Source organism: Scyliorhinus torazame, chromosome 9, assembly GCF_047496885.1.
Source record: "Scyliorhinus torazame isolate Kashiwa2021f chromosome 9, sScyTor2.1, whole genome shotgun sequence".
Lineage (NCBI taxonomy): Eukaryota > Metazoa > Chordata > Chondrichthyes > Carcharhiniformes > Scyliorhinidae > Scyliorhinus > Scyliorhinus torazame.
Genome location: NC_092715.1, coordinates 225,430,259 through 225,453,503, shown reverse-complemented (window position 1 = coordinate 225,453,503; position 23,245 = coordinate 225,430,259). Strand labels below are relative to the sequence as shown.

At 44.4% G+C, this 23,245-nt stretch overlaps 1 protein-coding gene and 1 long non-coding RNA gene across 10 annotated transcripts in view; one reads left to right on the top strand and one right to left on the bottom strand.

The window, feature by feature from the left end:
* Positions 1 to 23,245, top strand: part of LOC140429750 (adhesion G protein-coupled receptor L3-like) — a 1,506,492-nt gene that overhangs the window by 95,313 nt on the left and 1,387,934 nt on the right. The gene's annotated exons all lie outside the window — the stretch shown is intronic.
* Positions 8,792 to 23,245, bottom strand: part of LOC140430073 (uncharacterized) — a 206,992-nt gene continuing 192,538 nt past the window's right edge. The window contains exon 4 of the long non-coding RNA XR_011949310.1: positions 8,792 to 9,181. This is a non-coding gene — a long non-coding RNA (uncharacterized lncRNA). The remainder of the gene's footprint in view (positions 9,182 to 23,245) is intronic.

Genomic DNA, 23,245 nt, shown 5'->3' with positions numbered 1-23,245 from the left:
TTTGGGTGGGTTTGGTATCTTCCTAATCGGCAACTGTCTCCGAATCTCACCAGGGGGCACTCTAGCTATTTCCCCTGGTTCTTCGACGTCTCTCCCTGTCACTAGAGGGAGTTCTTTCTCTTCAAAATCATCTGTTGCAGCTTCCTTTTGTTCTACAACCCTTGCGGTTTCTCCTTAGTTTTGAGGGACTTAGGTGGTATACTTAATTGTTTCTGGTGAGGATCAAGCCCCTCTCTCGCTGTCCGAGATCTTGTCCTAGAGCTAACTGGGCTTGTGGAACAGAGCTCCTCTTACTCTATTGATCGTGAAGATGGTAAATCAGGACCCATACTATCACCCAAAAGGGCTTGAGTTACTGGCATAATTCGAATCTGGGAGCAATGACTGGATATCAATTATTATACTCTGGTGGTTCTGGAATTAGTGCAGACAATGCTACAGGTGCAGTCGGAACTTTTAGTGAACATTTTCTAAATTATTGAATTCATCATTTTCTGTCAATTCAAGGCCAGCCATTGAACTACGTAGCTCATCTTTTGTTTCACCCGTGCCTTTCCTGTCTCTACTTGCGCGTTTTTTTTTGTTTTTCTTCTTGGCAAAGCGATTGAAAAGGTTCTAACAGTGTTTTTTTTTAAACATAAAAATGTTTGAAAATTCAAATTGAATTACTGCAACTTGCAAGCTTAGCTCTGATCTCAACTCAGAACTAAATTTACGATTTGCTTAACACAAACTTGTATAACATTTACAACTTAATTAATTCTTTATCTTAACAATTTTTCTTTTAACAAGTTTTTCTTACATTCACAAAAATGTTGGCACAGTCACTATCATCTCCAGATTTACACTTTTTAAAATGGTGTCCGTGATCTTCTTTAAGTTTCTATTAATCTCCAGATAAAATGAGATAAACATTATTTCAAGTAAGTAAAACTTAAGATTCTGGCAATTTCAATCAATTGCTTTCGAAAATAATAACTTTTATCAAAGAGGTGGAGAAACCCACTGGTTTCCTTTAATTAATTCAAAACGTAACTTTGCTGGTGTTCACTGACTCAAAGGAAAGGTATCCGATTACACTACAGGCTGCTGCTGTTATCTCAAGGCCTGTGTGAGAAGCACTGTCTGTAGTCTTTAACTTTGGCTGCTGGTGTTAACCCTTTGAGAGACTTCTGCTTCAACCAATATGCAGCATTCCCCACAATCTCAACTAGTCCTCAGAACTGCACCCTTCGCCACCACAGTCCAAGGGTACAATTTTAGCTTAATCAACTATATATTTAAAACACTCACACATAGAGCTGAACTATTTTCAATTTCAAATGTCCCATCAACTCCATAACCTAACACAAGCCAAATCAGAACTCACACATGGAGTTGAACCATTTTCAATTTCAAATGTCTCATCAACTCCATAACCTAACCCAAGCCGAATTAACAATATGAAATCCCATCAATTAAATTGCTAATACCCAGACTGACCTTTGATTTCGTCGAGACGATCTTTCCGTACCAACCGCGAGTGACCAGACTAATCAGACGATAAGAAGAGGGGAAAAATCAATGCGTGGTCATTTTCCAGTTCTGCACTGTGGGCCCTCTTTCCCCATCCTCCTGTTCATAATCGGTCTAATTCTGATTTCGCAGTTGGTCAGAACCGTCTTGAGAAATCCGGGTTTTCGGCACCAAATGTTGAATCCCAAGTTTCTTTACCCGTCAGTCTGGCCTCAATAAAAGTCGAGATGGATTTGCAGGTACAGCATTAGTTATTTTATTAGACTTGCAAGTCTGTCTCAGTTCACAGCGGTACAGAACACATCCTGCTTTCTGCACCTCCGGAATCAAGTGAGGATATAAGACAAAGGGATCTGTACTGATACATTCAAATGGCATCAAGTTTCACATACACGACGCCCATAGGTCATCCTATATCCCTCCTGACCTGTTTGATCTATTCTGATTGGCTCACTTCCAATCCCTTCCTCTGGCCCCTATTACTCAGCATCCTTTTCTCCTGCTTTGGTGGACACACCTCTTCCTGCTTTTCCATGCGGTCTGAAATCCTTTGTCTGTGAACTAACCAGAATTAAACTGGCCTATCTCTACATTACATTAACTAATATCTCTAAAGTAACTATTTTATATCACATTCGTCATGGGGTTACACTCCATTGCACAAATTTGCCTTATGGTGTAAAGTACTGGGAGTTTTAATAGGATTTTCCAAGACGTGCCATATTGCTTTTGCAATCAGGATGATGTGTTGACAGTGACTGCACCAGAGGAGGAGAATTTTCATGAGTTGGAGGAAGTGTTAAAAAGGCTCAATGCTCATAATATGAAAATGAAAAGGAGCAATTGTGCTTTCATGCAATTCAAGGTGTATAGCTTAGCCTGGATATCAATGCACAGGGTTAACAAAAAATAAAAGAGAAGATAGAGACTATACTCAATGCCCATAAGCCGAAAGATGTGTATGGGCTTTGATCTTATCCAGGCATGGTGCAGTAATAGTTGGAATTTCTGCCTGAACTTGATGCTAGCTCCACAAAATGAATTGTTGAAGAAATGGGAATGGTCTTCAGCACAAGATGCATGAAGGAGAACTTGACCAATGATGCATGACCCATTCATTACAACAGAAATCCACACTGAAGCTAACGTGATGTTTTAAACTATGAAGTTGGAGGAGTGATCAGTCATGTCATGGATGATGAACACAGAATCGTAGGGTATTTGTGTTGTATACTCTTAGTGAATGTATGCAGATAGGAAAGGAAGTGTTTTGAATAATGTTTAGAATCAAAATGTTTCACCTAACTTGATTGGGTAGAAATGTCATACTAGTAACAGATCATAAACCTCGAGTAGCTATTCTGGGACCACAGTTTGCAATAATGACAATGGCAGTGTCAAGGATGCAGTGGTGGGCTGTATATCTATCACAGTATGGCCACAAGGAAAAATATCACAGTTTAAAAGAGAGCACTACCACTGAGGAATTGTCTCGTTGGCTGCATGACCCTCCGATATTTCCTGTGACAGTGCATCTTCACAATAGGATTTGATTTGATTTGATTTATTATTGTCACATGTATAAGTATACAGTGAAAAGTATTGTATCTTGAATGCTATACAGACAACGCATACCATACATAGGGAAGGAAGGAGGGACTACAGAATGTACTGTTACAGTCATAGCTGGGGTGTTACTGGAGAGAATTCTTCGAGACAGGATCTACTCCCATTTGGAAGCAAATGGACGTATTAGTGAGAGGCAGCACGGTTTTGTAAAGGGGAGGTCGTGTCTCACTAACTTGATAGAGTTTTTCGAGGAGGTCACTAAGATGATTGATGCAGGTAGGGCAGTAGATGTTGTCTATATGGACTTCAGTAAGGCCTTTGACAAGGTCCCTCATGGTAGACTAGTACAAAAGGTGAAGTCACACGGGATCAGGGGTGAGCTGGCAAGGTGGATACAGAACTGGCTAGGCCATAGAAGGCAGAGAGTAGCAATGGAGGGATGCTTTTCTAATTGGAGGGCTGTGACCAGTGGTGTTCCACAGGGATCAGTGCTGGGACCTTTGCTCTTTGTAGTATATATAAATGATTTGGAGGAAAATGTAACTGGTCTGATTAGTAAGTTTGCAGACGACACAAAGGTTGGTGGAATTGCGGATAGCGATGAGGACTTTCGGAGGATACAGCAGGATTTAGATTGTCTGGAGACTTGGGCGGAGAGATGGCAGATGGAGTTTAATCCGGACAAATGTGAGGTAATGCATTTTGGAAGGTCTAATGCAGGTAGGGGATATACAATGAATGGTAGAACCCTCAAGAGTATTGAAAGTCAAAGAGATCTAGGAGTACAGGTCCACAGGTCATTGAAAGGGGCAACACAGGTGGAGAAGGTAGTCAAGAAGGCATACGGCATGCATGCCTTCATTGGCCGGGGCATTGAGTATAAGAATTGGCAAGTCATGTTGCAGCTGTATAGAACCTTAGTTAGGCCACACTTGGAGTATAGTGTTCAATTCTGGTCGCCACAGAAGGATGTGGAGGCTTTAGAGAGGGTGCAGAAGAGATTTACCAGAATGTTGCCTGGTATGGAGGGCATTAGCTATGAGGAGCGGTTGAATAAACTCGGTTTGTTGTCACTGGAACGAAGGCGGTTGAGGGGAGACCTGATAGAGGTATACAAAATTATGAGGGGCATAGACAGAGTGGATAGTCAGAGGCTTTTCCCCAGGGTAGAGGGGTCATTTACTAGGGGGCATAGGTTTAAGGTGAGAGGGGCAAGGTTTAGAGTAGATGTACGAGGCAAGTTTTTTTACGCAGAGGGTAGTGGGTGCCTGGAACTCGCTACCGGAGGAGGTAGTGGAAGCAGGGACGATAGGGACATTTAAGGGGCATCTTGACAAATATATGAATAGGATGGGAATAGAAGGATACGGACCCAGGAAGTGTAGAAGATTGTAGTTTAGTCGGGCAGCATGGTCGGCACGGGCTTGGAGGGCCGAAGGGCCTGTTCCTGTGCTGTACATTTCTTTGTTCTTTGTTCTTTGTAGAGAAAAGATGAACATAATACAAGGTAGATCCATTCGAAAGTCTGATGGCCGCAGGGAAGAAGCTGTTCTTGAGTCAGTTGGTACGTGACCTCAAACTTTTGTACCTTTTTCCTGACGGAAGAAGGTGGATGAGAGGGTGCGTGGGGTCCTTAATTTTGCCGGTTGCCTTTCCGAGGCAGCGGGAATTATAGACCGAGTCAATGGATGGAAGGCTGGTTTGCATGATGGACTGATGTAGACAGGGGCATGTTCTCCTCTACGCTTCCTGAAGTCGATGACAATCTCCTTTGTTTTGTTGACATTGAGGGAGAGATTATTGTCGTCGCACCAGTTCACCAGATTCTCGATCTCATCCCTGTACTCTGTCTCATCATTGTTTGAAATCCGACCCACTACGGTGGTGTCATCAGCAAATTTGAAAATCGAGTTGGTGGGGAATTTAACCACACAGTCATCGGTATATAAGGAGTATAGTAGTAGGCTGAGGACACAGCCTTGTGGGGCACCGGTGTTGAGGATGATCGTGGAGGAGGTGTTGTTGCCTTTCTTTACTGATTGTGGTCTGTGGGTTAGGAAGTTCAGGATCCAGTCACAGAGGGAGGAGCCAAGGCCCAGGCCATGGGGTTTGGAGATGGGTTTCGTAGGAATAATAGTGTTGAAGGCTGAGCTGTAGTCAATAAATAGGAGTCTGACATAGATATCTTTGTTCCAGTGTTGAGTGCAGGGCCAGGGAGATGGCGTTTGCTGTGGACCTGTTGCAGCGGTCGGCGAACTGTAGTGGATCAAGGAAATCCGGGAGGCTGGAGTTGATTTGTGCCCTGACTAACCTTTCGAAGCACTTCATAATGATTGATGTCAGAGCCACTGGACGATCGTCATTAAGGCACGCTGCTTGGCTTTTCTTTGGCACAGGGATGGTGGTCGCCTTCTTGAAGCAGATAGGGACCTCAGATTGTTGTAAAGAGAGGTTGAAGATGTCTGCGAATACCCCAGCCAGTTGATTTGCACAAGACCTGAGTGCTCGTCCGGGTACCCCATCCGGGCCAGTGGCTATCTGTTGGTTGACCTTCGAGAAGGTTGCTCTGACATCTGCAATGGTGACCTCAGATACAAGTTCATCCGAGGCTTCAAGGGTAGACGGCGTGCTCTCGATGACCTCTTGCTCAAAATGGACATCGAATGTGTTGAGCTCATCAGGGAGGGGTGCGTTGGAGCCGGCGATTTTACATGCCTACATCTTGCAGCCCGTTATGTCTTGCAGACATTGCCATCGTCGGCGGGGGTCCGTGTGGCTAGCCTGGTACAAGAGCTTGATCCGGTCCTGTCTTTTGGCATCTTTGATGGATTTCCTTAGATCAGGCATTGTCAAACTCGGGGGCGAGACCCGTGTGTGGGTCACGGGCGGGTGTCGGGAGGGTCCGTCGCAGCGCTCCCGATCGCGCAAATCTGCGCGCAGCAGCCGGCTGTTAATAACGCCGGCTGCAAGCGGCCTTCAAAATGGCCGCAAACATGTAAAAAAAATGCAACCGCACTGCGCATGCGTGCCAGATCATCGGCGCGCATGCGCAAAACTATGCACATGCGCTCCGATGATCGGGCACGCATGTGCAGCGTATCCGCTTTTTTTTTTAAATGGTCACAGCTTTTTGTTTTACAAGTTCGGGAGGGGGGGTTTATTCATTTATTTTATACATTTAATTTTTTATTTTTTCATTTATTTATTTATTTTTGTACAAGTTTGGGGGGGGGGGGGGAAGGTTTATTTGAAAACATTTTACAGGAAAAAAAATGCAGAACTTTGGACACTTGGAGACTCCATACTTTCCAACACCGGACGGCTTCACCTTCAGCCAACAGGTTCCATTGGAGGAGCGTGTACGAGGACCAAAGGGACCCAAAATCATTTCCTCCATTTTTGTGAGCAGCAAACAAGGTAAGGGAAAATGGTGGGTCGCGCAGGTCGGCCGGCGTGGGTTGCGAAGGTCGGCCGGCGTGGGTCGCGAAGATCGGCCGGGTTGGGTCCCAAAGATTGGCTGATTGGTAAAAATGGGTCCCCGGAAAAAAAGTTTGATGAACACTGCCTTAGGTCATACCTGGCTTTCTTGTATAGGTCAGGGTCGCCTGACTTGAACGCCTCAGACCTAGACTTCAGCATGTAGTGGTTAATAATTTGCAGCTGAAATTCTGAAAGACCGTGTTTAAAAGAGTCTATGATCAGAGACTGAATGGATGGACAGAGTTTGACTAGTGTAATGAACAACTGACTCTGTTTCATTATCATTGCAGTGAGTTGTCAAGTGAACAGGGCTTTTACCAAAAGGGTGGTAAAATGGTGCTACCTCGTTCTTCAACCGGTATAATTCTAGCTGAACCCCATTCTGAACACAGATGAATAGTCAGTATGAAATCCATAGCATATTGGCCTGGTCATTAGACAGTGTTCTAGAATCAATGGTAAGCATATATATTATCTGTCCAAACTGTAAAAAAAAAAGCTGCTAAATATTCCTGTGCAGTCTGGTCTTGGTCCATTACAAAGAGTGGACTTTGTGAAAAGAAAAAGAAAAGATTGTAGTCGGAATTGAACCAAGAGAGGAGGAAATAGATTGATTGGAGACTTGGATGGAGAGATGGCAGATGGAGTTTAATCCGGATAAATGTGAGGTAATGCATTTTGGAAGGTCTAATGCAGGTAGGGAATATACAGTGAATGGTAGAACCCTCAAGAGTATTGATAGTCAGAGGGATCTGGGTGTACAGGTCCACAGGTCACTGAAAGTGGCAATGCAAGTGGAGAACGTAGTCAAGAAGGCATACGGCATGCTTGCCTTCATCGGCCGGGGCATTGAGTTAAAAAATTGGCAATTCATATAGAAGCTTTTTTACACAGAGGGTGGTGGGAGCCTGGAACTCGCTGCCGTGTCAGGCAGTGGAAGCAGATACAATAGTGACTTATAAGGGGCGTCTTGACAAATACAAGAATGGGATGGGCAGAAGGTTAAGGTCCCCGGAATGGTCGGGGTTTTAGTTCAGACGGGCAGCATGGTAGGTGCAGACTTGGAGGGCCGGAAGGGCCTGTTCCTGTGCTGTAATTTTCTTTGTTCTTTATTGAAAATTTAAGCATGAAAGCTAATATGAAAGGATAATTAAACAGGAACCTCCACCAAAAACACAGGCTGTTAAACAAAGAACAGCACACGAACAGGCCCTCCGGCCCTCCAAGCTGCGCCGATCACGTTGCCTATCTAGACCAACCGCCTCGCTCCTTCAATACCCCATCTGTTCATGTATCTATCCAGATAAGTCTTAAAGGTCGCTAATGTATCTGCCTCAACCACCTTGCTTGGCAGTACATTCCAGGCCACCACCACCCTTTGTGTAAAAAAACGTCCTCCCCCAAATCTCCACTGAACCTCTTCCTCCCTCACCTTGAACTTGTGCCCCCTTGTAATTGTGCCCCGTTGTAATTGTCATTTCCGCCCTGGGAAAAAACCTCCAACTGTTCACCATATCTATACCCCTCATAATTTTATAAACTTCTATCAGGTCGCCCCTCCGCATCCGTCTCTCTTGGGAAAATAACCCCAGTTTATTCAATCTCTCCTCATTGCTAATACCCTCCATACCACGCAATATCCTGGTAAACCTTTTCTGTACTCTCTCCAAAGCCTCCACGTCCTTCTGGTAGTGCGGTGACCAGAATAGGACACAGTATTCGAAATATTCCAAAAACCTGCTGAACTGCAATGATCTCAAAATGGATTGAAAATTGGATTCTGAGAATCTTGAACTTAAACCAGATTGCCTAAAATTTTGGCCATACCAAAACCTGTAAGGAGATCAGGAAAGCTTTGCAAACCAGTTACTAAACTAGATTTATAGATCTAATCTTAAAAAAGTGATCATATTCACAAAGATTTGGTTATTTGTTTTTCACTCTTGAAGTTGTATAGTTAATGAAGTAGGGATTAGTTTATCGAGAAAAAGCAGGTCTGGCATCCCCCCTCCCCGCAATCACAATCACAACACATTTGTTGCTAACCTTTGGTTGGTTCAATTGGCTCTGTTTTATAACCTTTGCTCTAGAGTCGCCAGGTATCTTTATGATTACATAGATTACATAGAATTTACAGTGCAGAAGGAGGCCATTCGTCCACGAGGTTCAAGTTCAAGTAATGATCAATAACTCCGTACACCAATTAGTAAGATTCAAAGCACATTTATTTACACACAGTCAAATCTACTCATGCATAAACTCTACTTTCTAAGCTACTTCTATCACTAACCGGCCAATACTTAGCTTCGGACTGGCCCACCAGGTCAGGGGCACAAATGGCCTTTCGTTCGGATTCTGAGTCTGCGGGATTCAAAGCTGGTATGGACTGGTAGCTAGTAGTGCCTATCTCGGAGTGAGCGTTGACTTGAGACTTATGTTCTTTTGGCGGCAGCTGGACAGGTCACTGTCAAGGGTTGGTTCGCATTGCTGAGTTTGGTGCAGACTCGTCGCGCATGGTCTCCGTTGGGACAGACCAGTAATGATTCCAGCCGGCACCACGTCACGCCAGCGGGTGGGTACGTTGCACATTCCCGGAAGTATTGGCATCAAGCCGACTCTGCAGATGAAAATCTAATTAAAAGCATGGTAATGGTAATCAGATTCTTGCCCTTGCTGGATGTCAGCCTGATTATGTTTGCTGGGAGACAAAGTGGGATTTGCGCCGTGCACAACGGAATTTTTAGGCTACTTTTGCTGGTCCAGCTCCATCTCATATCTCCAGTGAACTGAATTGAAAAATTTTATGTTAACTTGGTACTGGCCTCTCTCCGTTGGGCTTTAGTTATCTTGTTGCCTGTTTTCCACAAATTGAAATGTGTTTCGTAAGAACGTTTATTTTCAGTTCAAGGAATTTGCTTCTATTAACTTTAAACAATGCCTGATCTGGAGTTTGAGACACTTGAGGGAGAAGCTTATCACAGTGAGAACCTGGGGCTAAAGATACATAAGCATTTCATATTCGACACAAGTTTTGTTATCTACAGAATTTGACTATCGCTAAATGTGTCACTACTGGTTAGGCTTGGCAAATGAGTCATTTCCTGCTGAGGTGCACAGATGAAAGGGAGGAATGTAAGATGTGAAATGCAGCTGCAAGATATCAGGTGTTGAAACATGGAGGTGTGTTTGTAAAGCCAAAAAGATCTGCAACTATTCCGTCTTGCTGAATTTTGTTGCAACCCGTTGCAGGGCTTTGCTCAAAATGGCTTTTTATCCTGCAGTTATCTTTTAGTTTTGTATTGAGTTTTACTGGAGCTCCCCACCCAAAAAAAACCCTGAATGCAAGTCTTTGATGAAGAGCAATAGTGGGAATGCAGCAGATTTGCCATAACTTGAGCTAAAGAAAGAGGAAAGGATTGCAAAGATGATTCTGGATAGGAACGAAAGCAACAGGGTAGATGTTATGGGGGACTTTAACTTTCCATATATTGACTGGAAACGCTATAGTTCGAGTACTTTAGATGGGTCAGTTTTTGTCCAATGTGTGCAAGAGGGTTTCCTGACACTGTATGTAGATAGGCCAACGAGAGGCGAGGCCATATTGGATTTGGTACTGGGTAATGAACCAGGACAGGTGTTAGATTTGGAGGTAGGCGAGCACTTTGGTGATAGTGACCACAATTCGATTACGTTTACTTTAGTGATGGAAAGGGATAGGTATATACTGCAGGGCAAGAGTTATATCTGGGGGAAAGGCAATTATGATGCGATGAGGCAAGACGTAGGATGCATCGGATGGAGAGGAAAACTGCAGGGGATGGGCACAATAGAAATGTGGAGCTTGTTCAAGGAACAGCTACTGCGTGTCCTTGATAAGTATGTACCTGTCAGGCAGGGAGGAAGTGGTCGAGCGAGGAAACCGTGGTTTACTAAAGCAATCGAAACACTTGTCAAGAGGAAGAAGGGGGCTTATGTAAAGATGAGACATGAAGGTTCAGTTAGGGCGCTCGAGAGTTACAAGTTAGCTAGGAAGGACCTAAAGAGAGAGCTAAGAAGAGCCAGGAGGGGACATGGGAAGTCTTTGGCAGGTAGGATCAAGGATAACCCTAAAGCTTTCTATAGATATGTCAGGAATAAAAGAATGACTAGGGTAAGAGTAGGGCCAGCCAAGGACAGTAGTGGGAAGTTGTGCGTGGAGTCCGAGGAGATTGGTGAGGTGCTAAATGAATATTTTTCGTCAGTATTCACACAGGAAAAAGACAATGTTGTCGTGGAGAATACTGAGATTCAGGCTACTAGACTAGAAGGTTCATAAGGGGGAGGTGTTAGCAATTCTGGAAAGTGTGAAAATAGATAAGTCCCCTGGGCCGGATGTGATTTATCCTAGGATTCTCTGGGAAGCTAGGGAGGAGATTGCAGAGCCTTTGGCTATGATCTTTAAGTCATCTTTGTCGACAGGAATAGTGCCAGAAGACTGGAGGATAGCAAATGTTGTCCCCTTGTTCAAGAAGGGGAGGAGAGACAACCCTGATAACTATAGACCAGTGAGCGTTACTTCTGTTGTGGGCAAAGTCTTGGAAAGGTTTATCAGAGATAGGATGTATAATCATCTGGAAAGGAATAATTTGATTAGAGATAGTCAACACGGTTGTGTGAAGGGTCTGTCGTGCCTCACAAACCTTATTGAGTTCTTTAAGGAGGTAACCAAATAGGTGGATGAGGGTAAAGCAGTTGATGTGGTGTATATGGATTTCAGTAAAGCATTTGATAAGGTTCCCCACGGTAGGCTACTGCAGAAAATACGGAGGCATGGAATTTAGGGTGATTTAGCAGTTTGGATCAGAAATTGGCTTGCTGGAAGAAGACAAAGGGTGGTGGTTGATGGTAAATGTTCAGACTGGAGTCCAGTTACTCGTGGTGTACCACAAGGATCAGTTTTGGGGCCACTGCTGTTTGTCATTTTTATAAATGACCTGGAGGAGGGTGTTGAAGGATGGGTGAGTAAAGTTGCAGATGACACTCAAGTCGGTGGAGTTGTGGACAGTGCGGAAGGATGTTACAAGTTATAGAGAGACATAGATAAGCTGCAGTGCTGGGCTGAGAGGTGGCAAATGGAGTTTAATGCAGAAAAGTGTGAGGTGATTCATTTTGAAAGGATTAACAGGAAGACCGAGTACTGGGCTAAAGGTAAGATTCTTGGTAGTGTGGATGAGCAGAGAGATCTCGGTGTCCATGTACATAGATCCCTGAAAGTTGCCACCCAGGTTGAGAGGGTTGTTAAGAAGGCGTACGGTGTGTAAGCTTTTATTGGTAGAGGGATTTAGTTTCAGAGCCATGAGGTCATGTTGCAGCTGTACACAACTCTGGTGTGGCCGCGTTTGGAGTATTGCGTGCAATTCTGGTCGCCGCATTATAGGAAGGATGTGGAAGCATTCGAAAGGGTGCAGACAAAATTTACTAGAATGTTGCCTGGTATGGAGGGAAGATCTTATGAGGAAAGGCTGAGGGACTTGAGGCTGTTTTCGTTAGAGAGAAGAAGGTTAAGAGGTGACTTAATTGAGGCATACAAGATGATCAGAGGATTAGATAGGGTGGACAGTGAGAGCCTTTTTCCTCGGATGATGATATCTAGCATGAGGGGACATACCTTTGAATTGAGGGGAGATAGATATAGGACAGATGTCAGAGGTAGGTTCTTTATTCAGAGAGTAGTAAGGGCGTGGAATGCCCTGCCTGCAACAGTGGTGGACTCACCAACACTAAGGTCATTCAAATGGTCATTGGATAGACATATGGACGATAAGGGAATAGTATAGTTGGGCTTTAGAGTGGTTTCACAGGTCGGCGCAACATCGAGGGCCGAAGGGCCTGTACTGCGCTGTTATGTTCTATGTTCACCATCCTACCTTCCTACCACTCTCCCCACCTGCCACCCTTACCATCCTGCCACATAACTACCCTCCCAGTTACCCACTTACCTAGAACATAGAACATAGAACATAGAACAATACAGCGCAGTACAGGCCCTTCGGCCCACGATGTTGCACCGAAACAAAAGCCATCTAACCTACACTATGCCATTATCATCCATGTGTTTATCCAATAAACTTTTAAATGCCCTCAATGTTGGCGTGTTCACTACTGTAGCAGGTAGGGCATTCCACGGCCTCACTACTCTTTGCGTAAAGAACCCACCTCTGACCTCTGTCCTATATCTATTACCCCTCAGTTTAAAGCTATGTCCCCTCGTGCCAGCCATATCCATCCGCGGGAGAAGGCTCTCACTGTCCACCCTATCCAACCCCCTGATCATTTTGTATGCCTCTATTAAGTCTCCTCTTAACCTTCTTCTCTCCAACGAAAACAACCTCAAGTCCATCAGCCTTTCCTCATAAGATTTTCCCTCCATACCAGGCAACATCCTGGTAAATCTCCTCTGCACCCGCTCCAAAGCCTCCACTTCCTTCCTATAATGCGGTGACCAGAACTGTATGCAATACTCCAAATGCGGCCGTACCAGAGTTCTGTACAGCTGCAACATGACCTCCCGACTCCGGAACTCAATCCCTCTACCAATAAAGGCCAACACTCCATAGGCCTTCTTCACAACCCTATCAACCTGGGTGGCAACTTTCAGGGATCTATGTACATGGACACCTAGATCCCTCTGCTCATCCACACTTTCAAGAACTTTACCATTAGCCAAATATTCCGCATTCCTGTTATTCCTTCCAAAGTGAATCACCTCACACTTCTCTACATTAAACTCCATTTGCCACCTCTCGGCCCAGCTCTGCAGCTTATCTATATCCCTCTGTAATCTGCTACATCCTTCCACACTATCGACAACACCACCGACTTTAGTATCGTCTGCAAATTTACTCACCCACCCTTCTGCGCCTTCCTCTAGGTCATTGATAAAAATGACAAACAGCAACGGCCCCAGAACAGATCCTTGTGGTACTCCACTTGTGACTGTACTCCATTCTGAACATTTCCCATCAACCACCACCCTCTGTCTTCTTTCAGCTGGCCAATTTCTGATCCACATCTCTAAATCACCCTCAATCCCCAGCCTCCGTATTTTTTGCAATAGCCTACCGTGGGGAACCTTACCAAATGCTTTGCTGAAATCCATATACACCACATCAACTGCTCTACCCTCGTCTACCTGTTCAGTCACCTTCTCAAAGAACTCAATAAGGTTTGTGAGGCATGACCTACCCTTCACAAAGCCATGCTGACTATCCCTGATCATATTATTCCTATCTAGATGATTATAAATCTTGTCTCTTATAATCCCCTCCAAGACTTTACCCACTACAGACGTGAGGCTCACCGGTCTATAGTTGCCGGGGTTGTCTCTGCTCCCCTTTTTGAACAAAGGGACCACATTTGCTGTCCTCCAGTCCTCTGGCACTATTCCTGTAGCCAATGATGACATAAAAATCAAAGCCAAAGGTCCAGCAATCTCTTCCCTGGCCTCCCAGAGAATCCTAGGATAAATCCCATCAGGTCCCGGGGACTTATCTATTTTCAGCCTGTCTAGAATTGCCAACACCTCTTCCCTACGTACCTCAATGCCATCTATTCTATTAGCCTGGGGCTCAGCATTCTCCTCCACAACATTATCTTTTTCCTGAGTGAATACTGACGAAAAATATTAATTTAGTATCTCGCCTATCTCTTCAGACTCCACACACAATTTCCCATCCCTGTCCTTGACTGGTCCTACTCTTTCCCTAGTCATTCGCTTATTCCTGACATACCTATAGAAAGCTTTTGGGTTTTCCTTGATCCTTCCTGCCAAATACTTCTCATGTCCCCTCCTTGCTCGTCTTAGCTCTCTCTTTAGATCCTTCCTCGCTACCTTGTAACTATCCATCGCCCCAACCGAAACTTCACACTTCATCTTCACATAGGCCTCCTTCTTCCTCTTAACAAGAGATTCCACTTCCTTGGTAAACCACGGTTCCCTCGCTCGACGCCTTCCTCCCTGTCTGACCGGTACATACTTATCAAGAACACGCAGTAGCTGATCCTTGAACAAGCCCCACTTATCCAGTGTGCCCAACCCTTGCAGCCTACCTCTCCACCTTATCCCCCCCAAGTCACATCTAATGGCATCATAATTGCCCTTACCCCAGCTATAACTCTTGCCCTGCGGTGTATACTTATCCCTTTCCATCATTAACGTAAACGTCACCGAATTGTGGTCACTGTCCCCAAAGTGCTCTCCTACCTCCAAATCCAACACCTGGCCTGGTTCATTACCCAAAACCAAATCCAACGTGGCCTCGATTCTTGTTGGCCTGTCAACATATTGTTTCAGGAAACCCTCCTGCACACACTGTACAAAAAACGACCCATCTATTGTACTCGAACTATATCTTTTCCAGTCAATATTTGGAAAGTTAAAGTCTCCCATAATAACTACCCTGTTACTTTCGCTCATATCGAGAATCATCTTCGCCATCCTTTCCTCTACATCCCTAGAACTATTAGGAGGCCTATAAAAAAACTCCCAACAGGGTGACCTCTCCTTTCCTGTTTCTAACTTCAGCCCATACTACCTTGGAAGAAGAGGTAACATCCTCTCCGCCACCGTAATACTGCTCTTGACTAGCAGCGCCACACCTCCCCCTCTTTTGCCTCCTTCTCAGAGCTTACTAAAACACCTAAACCCCGGAACCTGCAACATCCAGTCCTGTCCCTGCTCTATCCATGTCTCCGAAATGGCCACAACATCGAAGTCCCAGGTACCAACCCATGCTGCCAGTTCCCCTACCTTGTTTCGTATACTCCTGGCATTGAAGTAGACACACTTCAAACCACCTACCTGAACACTGGCCCCCTCCTGCGACGTCAAATCTGTGCTCCTGACCTCTATACTCTCATTCTCCCTTACCCTAAAACTACAATCCAGGTTCCCATGCCCCTGCTGTATTAGTTTACCTCACACTCACTGATTCACAAACACAATGTAGAGCTATTCAAATTCCCAAAGCTTTTCAGTGTGTTAGTGAATGAAGACTTAACAGAATATGGCAGCATATTCCTCTGATAATCCTACATTATGAAGGAGGACTTTCAGAACAGGTACACTCCGCACTTCTGAAGAGTCTCAGTTTGGAAGTTTGGGCTAGAAATGCGGAGCTCTGACATTGGGTAAGAAAATGGGAGCAGTGTCCCACTTATTGGGAAATTTGCTGGTGACACCAATAACTAATGAACATAGAATATAGAAAACATAGAACATAGAAAATACAGCACAGAACAGGCCCTTCGGCCCACGATGTTGTGCCGAACCTTTGTCCTAGATTGATCATAGATTATCATTGAATTTACAGTGCAGAAGGAGGCCATTCGGCCCCCTGAGTCTGCACCGGCTCTTGGAAAGAGCACCCCACCCAAACTCAACACCTCCACCCAACACCAAGGGCAATTTTGGACACTAAGGTCAATTTATCATGGCCAATCCACCTACCCTGCACATCTTTGGACTGTGGGTGCTTAATGTGTTCATGGTGTTTCTGTATTTAATAAAAATGTTATCCATTTCGCTTTTTCCTTTAAAATCACTGACAGCAATGTCTTACACATTGAGCATTTGCCTGTTGTCCTTAGCAATTGAGCCTACAGGCTTGTTTATTTGCAGCACAAGAAAATAAATCTCCATGCATAGCTCTTAACAAAAAATATAGGGATAATTGGCATGCCCCTCCCAGTGCTTACATAAATCCAGCATGGGCCATCAGCACACCAGTCTCCAATGTCATTGATCTTGGCCAATTGCTGAAATTGGCATTTTAAAAAAAAAATGAACGAACAATCCAATTGTCCGCAATTTTACGTTGCCTGCTGGAATTTTTTGGGTGTCAGTTCCAACAAAGGTTGGGAGGTTTTTTTACATCAGCTAAGAATTACATGGCATAAATGTGGTAAATGCCTGCTACCAGGACCATGGTTGAATGTATCAGCAGTTACTTCATAGAATCATAGGATCCCTATAATGCAGAAGGAGGCCACTTGACCCTTCAAAAGAGCATTCTCTTCATGTCCACTCACCCATCCAATCCCTGTAACCCCACAACTAACCTGTACATCCCTGGACACTAAGGGCCAATTTAGCGTGGCCAATTCACCTAACCTGCACATCTTTGGACTATGGGAGGAAACTGGAGCACCCGAAGGTAACCCACGCAGACACGGGGAGAAAGTGCAAACTCCACACAGATAGTCACCCGAGGCGGGAATAGAACCCAGGAACCTGGTACTGTGAGGCAGCAGTGCTGACCACTGTGCCACCGTGCCGCTGCTTTTGGTCAAGGTTTATTCCTTCATTCAAGGTATGTGGACCTCACTGGATAGGCCAGCATTTATCGCCCATTCCTAATTGCCCTTCGGAAGGCGGTGGTGAATTTTTGCTGCCATTGTTTAACAAATGATACCTTTGTTTGAGGATTTTGAGAATCCTCAATGCATCATGCAGCTAAGGTCATAGTTAGAATTGTAAAGTTCTTTTGTGCTTTCACTTTTTGGTCAGCATTTTGCAGCAATGCTGCAGTGCATGCGGTGTAGGTGCACCCACTATGCTGCTGGGTGGCAGTTCCAGGACTTTGACCCAGCGACAGTAAAGGAAAGGTGATATAGTTCCAAGTCAGGATGGTGAGTGGCTTCGAGTGAAGTTCCGGGCAGTGGCGTTCCCATGTATTTGATCCCCATGTCATTCTCGATGCTAGTGGTTGTGGGTTTGGAAGGAGCTGCTTAAGGAATCTTGGTGAGTTCCTGCAGTGCATCTTGTAGATGGTACACACTGCTACTACTGTGCATCGATGGTGGAGGGAGTGAATGTTTGTGGAAGGGGCGCCAATCAAGCAGGCTGCTTTGCCCTGGATTTGCCAAGCTTTTAAAAAAGATTTAGAGTACCCAATTCATTTTTTTTCAATTAAGGGACAATTTAGCGTGGTCAATCCATCTACCCTGCACATCTTTGGGTTTTGGGGGCAAAACCTACGTAAACACTGGGAGAATGTGCAAACTCCATACGGACAGTGACCCAGGGCCGGGATCGAACCTGGGAGCTCGGCGCCGTGAGGCAGCAGGGCCAACCCACTGTGCTACCGTGCGGCCCGGATTTGTCAAGCTTCTTGCGTGTTGGAGCTGCAAGTAGAGGCTAGTGGATAGTATTCCATCACAATCCTGACTTGTGCCTTGTGGTTGGTAGAAAAGTTTTGAGGAGTCAAGAGCTGAATTTCTTGCTTTAGCATTCCTAGCCTCTGGCTTGCTCTTGTAGCCACAGTACTTAAATGGCTTGTCCAGTTCTGTTTCTGGTCAATGGTAACCCCCAGAATGTTGATTGTTGGGGATTCAGTGATGGTAATGCCAGTGGATGTCAAGGGGTGATGATTAGATTATCTCTTGTTGAAGATGGTCATTGCCTGGCACTTGTGTGGTGTGAAGGTTACTTGCCCCATGTCAGCCCAAGGCGAGATTTTACACGTTTCTTGCTTGGCCTGGACATGGACTATTTCAGGAGCCTGAGGAGTTGCAAATAGTGCTGAACTAGTGGCAGTGTCTGCATGATTTTTAATGACTTGTTTAGTACTTTCAAAATGCTGACCAAAAAGTGAATGCACAAAAGAACTTTACAATTCTAACTATGACCTTAGCTGCATGATGCATTCAGGATTCTCAAAATCCTCAAACCAAGGTATCATTTGTTAAACAATGGCAGCAAAAATTCAACATTATTATTTATTATATTAATCCAGTCATGGTCTTACTATGGTCTGACATTCAAAAACCGACATGAAAAACTAGTTCTGATTCTAACCTCAAGCTTGGAATGGATCACGGGAAAGATTTGTGGTTGGGAAGCAAGCTTCCGATGTAGCTACAATTGGCTGGCTTCCCACCGAGTGACTACTAATTGGCTGCAACACACTTTTTTCAGTGTGGATAAAGAGCTGCAGCGAGGAGTTGGTGGAACCAGTGGACTGCGTGCTCGTGGCCCTGCCTTCTGCGCCTTGCTGAAAAACAACAGATTCACTCCATGGTTGAGAGAAATGGGCACGTGAATTTGTGCTTTTGGGAGGGATGTGACTGACTCCAGTTTGTGCGATGCAATCTAGCCTAATTGTCTGTCTGTCCTCTGATTTCTTTGTAGATGGGGTATGCTCTAATATGGATAGTTACTGTACAGCAGCAGTGGTAACATCATTATAAGTGCGCAAGCAAATTGGGAACAGTTCCCAAACTTACACAATATAACTGGGCACTGCATTCATCCATAAAGGGACTGCTGTGTCTGCTGCTGTCTTGTTTCCTCTGAAACTAGTCCTTGCACAAGCATAATATGATCACTGTGTGATGAGATACATTGGTGGATAATAGAGATTAGAGTTTTTGGGGAAAAGAATGCTGTTATACAGTGCAGATGGCGACATTTGCCAGTTCTCTTGGCGTGTCCTGATCATGTAACTGTACACACCCACTTGTTCCAATTTTTTCTGACCCATCCTAAATAATTCTTTTGCCCAGGGCACAATAAACTATTGTTTCAGATGAGAAACTGAGCTGATAGCTTCCAAGATAGTCCCACAAAATACTGTGTTGTGACAATCTGATTACAGTTTTAAAACTCTCACGCACCACTTTGTTTGGAGTCAATGCCAAGATCAAACACTTGTGTGCCCCACTGACATTTTTGAAATTTTAAGTGCCTACATTTCAAACCTCCACACCACCAGTCATTTGTTACACCTGCCTCCAACTGATACAGGTGGCATTGGCTTCAGACAGTTAATTTTCTGACGGGTACATTTATGGCTCCATCTTGTGAATAACGATGTTCCACAGAGAATGTTCTAACATTTTCTGTGTGCAGGTTTCTCTCCTCCTGTGACTCAGAATATTCATTTTATTGAGCTGTATACTTACTAGAATTTATAGAATCTCTGACATGAATGTGACAGCTTTTTTGCACAAGTATTTACATTCTGGCACAATTACTCTCCACTTTTTGAGGAAATGTTTTGTTCATGCTTCATTGCTACTGATGTCATTTATCATGTGCAGCCATCTGCTCAGGCTGAACAAAAGCATATACAATTGAGCAGTGTCATATTTAATATCGTATTTGTTCCTGAGCTGAGTTTATAAAACCTTGTTTTGGAACATGAGCAATGCTGGAAAATCTGCACCATTACACACCCTTCTTTTTAACAAACATTCGGCCTTGGGGATGTGAGCATCTGGCAAGGTCAGCACTTGTTGCCCATCCCCAGTTGTCCTGGAGAAGGTGATGGTGAACTGCCTACAGCTGTATGGCTTCCCATTTCAGAGGGCAGTTAAGAGTCACCACATAGGTGTAGGTCTAGTTAAACATGTAGGCCATCCAGGTAAGGATGGCACATTTTCTTCCCTTAAGGTCCTTGATGAACCAGATAAATTTTTAGGGCAATCCGGTGGTTTCATTATTGCGGTTAAAAGACTAGATTTATTAATTGAATTTAAATTCTTCCAGCTGCCATGATGATATTTGAACTCCTGCATTAGTCTGAGTCTCTAGATTACTAATATGGAAACATTGCCACTATATTACTATTCGTCTTTACCCTGAAAAGATGATGGTAGGCTTTCCTTTTGATTTACATGGTTGTGGTGATGCTAAAACGGTAGGAATTTTTTGGATATTAATTCAGCTGTTATGAAGAAGCAGTGACATATGTTAGACCATGGGCCGAAGGGCCTGTTCTGTGCTGTATTTTTCTATGTTCTATAAGACATAGAAGCAGAATTAGGCCACTTGGCCCATCGAGTCTGCTCCGCCATTCAATCATGGCTGATATTTTCTCATCCCCATTCTCCTGCCTTCTCCCCATAACCCCTGATTCCCTTATTAATCAAGAACCTATCTTAAAGACATTCAGTGAATTGGCCTCCACAGCCTTCTGCGGCAAAGAGTTCCACAGATTCACCACCCTCTGGCTAAAGAAATTCCTCCTCATCTCTGTTTTAAAGGATAGTCCCTTTAATCTGAGATGGTGTCCTCTGGTTCTAGTTTTCCAGATTGACCAGATTGGTGTGAAACCTTTGTGGTAGAAGAATAAAATCTGAAAACACTGAATTGACCCACCTGATTGGTGCCAGCCCTTCACTCCTGCTCATTCTCCATTGCTTTAATTTTTGCGTTTCCAAGTACTTGATCACTTCCCATTTACAAAATCTATTCTAGATTGTGATTCTTTTTAAGTAGAGAGTTCTTAATTCCTGGAATGCACTGTCTGAAAGGGTGGTGAAATTCAAAAGGGAATTGAAAAATTTGCAGAGCATTCGAGAAAGCAATGGTGCAGGGAGCTAGACCATTATCAGGAAGGTTCAAAATAATTGCAAATTAAAGGGAAAGTTCAGTTCTAGAATAATTACTCCACTACCTTTTACTCGTAAAACGGCTGGATTCTCCGGTCGCCGACACCAAAATCAGGTTCAGCAAACGACCAGAGAATCCGAGTTCCTGACCAAATCGGGGATAGTGCCGCTTTCATGATGCTCCGCCCCTCCAAAGTGGTGTGTAACGTATCGACGGCCTCAGGACATTGCCTGAGGCCTGCCACCCGATGCTCCGCCCTCGACCGACCGGGTTCCCGACGGCGTGGGTCTCTCGTGGTCTCGCCTGTCGGAAACTTGGCGTAGTGGCTGCGGACTCAGTCGGGGGAGGGCTGATCCGCGGGCAGGGGGGGACATTATTCGGGGCAGGGGGCACTGTGAGGGGTGAGGTCCAGGGTGTGCGAGCCGGCCGAAGGGGGGGACGATTTCACGGGCTGGGTCCGCGAGTGGCCACCGCCATGTAGCACAGCGTGGCTGCTGACCCGCCAATTCTCTTGGCATATCGGCAGCTAGAACCGAGTGCTCCACATTGCCGGCATGCTAGCTCTCACCAAAAAGGGGAATCGGTGGCTGTTTTATGCCATTTTATCTGGCACCGTTTCCACGTGGGCGTAGGGACAAAGCCCCAGAATCAGAGAATCCAGCCCAACATATTTACTTTGCTTTCACCTGCATTGCCTTATGTTTTCAGCCTTTCAACCTTTTTTCTTCCCTATGTTGAAAATGACATCTGTCACGTTATGTTAACTTATTTCCCCAATAGCTCAAAATTGCAACACTCCTGACACACTTCAGACTAAAAATCTAACCTTCTAAAAATCTACATGGCTTTTAAAATTTGATTTTGGAATTACTTTAACGCTGCTTGGGCATTTATATTGGGGGGAGTTTCTGCTCCCGTTTTCATTAGGCAGGGTCGGTGTGGGAACAGAAAATCACCTGAGAGGCCCAAATCACATTTCACACTGATGTAAGGGTGTGTCGTAATTGTCCCCACCTCCCGCCAGTGACATAAGGGGAATCACGACGTACAATACCGGGATCCCCATTGCAATATATTTACATCTAATTATTTGGCCTCTACACCTGAGTACCTAATCCATTTGCCAATGTGAATTACAACAGTTCTACCCTGGCGTGCAACAGGCGATCAGAACCTGCCAGGGGGATTCAGATGAATGCATTGCTCAGAGAGGGAGAGGGTCATGCCCGGGCATTGCCCTGGACACTGGAAAGTTCTGCCCATTGTCTGCATCCCTGGTGGTCATTCAGACCTTGCCCTTTTGTCTGGGGTTTTCTCTTTCTGCTCCCACTCCAAACAAAATAAGGCTACACTTTGAAACTATTTGTCTGGGGTTTTCTCTTTCTGCCCCCACTCCAAACAACATAAGGCTACACTTTGAAATTAGCTTCCATGTTGCAAGCTTATCCAATGACATGCTCAGATTTTACTCTTAATGACCTTGTTCTACCTGAGTGCTAATGCTTATTGAAAAATTATGTTGAATTGCAATTGTTTTTATCGTTCATGCTTGAGACCTTTAATCTGTTTTTGTGTGCTCTTCCAATGAAAACTGTTTAAATAATTATAGTAGTGAGAGACTGAGTGTACTTGAGTCTCAGTATTTTAATTAAACCCCTGCTATTCCGCAGCTGTGTTCCAATAGCTCCCTTCCTCCTCCCTCGCTGCAGTCGAGTAGGACAAATGTGCATTTGGGACAGATAAAAGTATTGAAAGTCTAATAACACTATTTTGCCATGTAGCATTGAGAGGAAGATATATTAATTCTGCTAACAAAGTAATGGATGAAAATTGCTTTTTGTTTTGTCTAAACATTTCTTTGTATTTTTCTTTAATTGTTTTTTAATTGTTAACATTTGATTTCATTTACTTTTACTCCGCTTCCAAGTCCAATCGAAAACAAAATCTTTCGACTTAGTTCATTTTGCAATGCATTCAATACCACTGTTGAGTTGATGTGAAGCAGTTTTGCTTTGTGCAATGTTGTGGTTATATCCAAATTTGACACCAGAATGAACCAGGAGAGAAAGAAACGGGCTCCTTGGAGAAATTCAGTCAAGCCTTGACGGCCAATTTTCACTTCCATATTTAGCGTCTGCAAGAAGCAGTTTTGGTAAATGTTAAGATAAAGGCAAATTATTGTGGATGCTGGTATCTGAAACAAAAACAGAAAATGCTGGAAAATCTCAGCAGATCTGACAGCATCTGTGGAGATAGAACAGAGCTGATGTTTCGAGTCTGGATGACTCTTTGTCAAAGCAAGAAAGA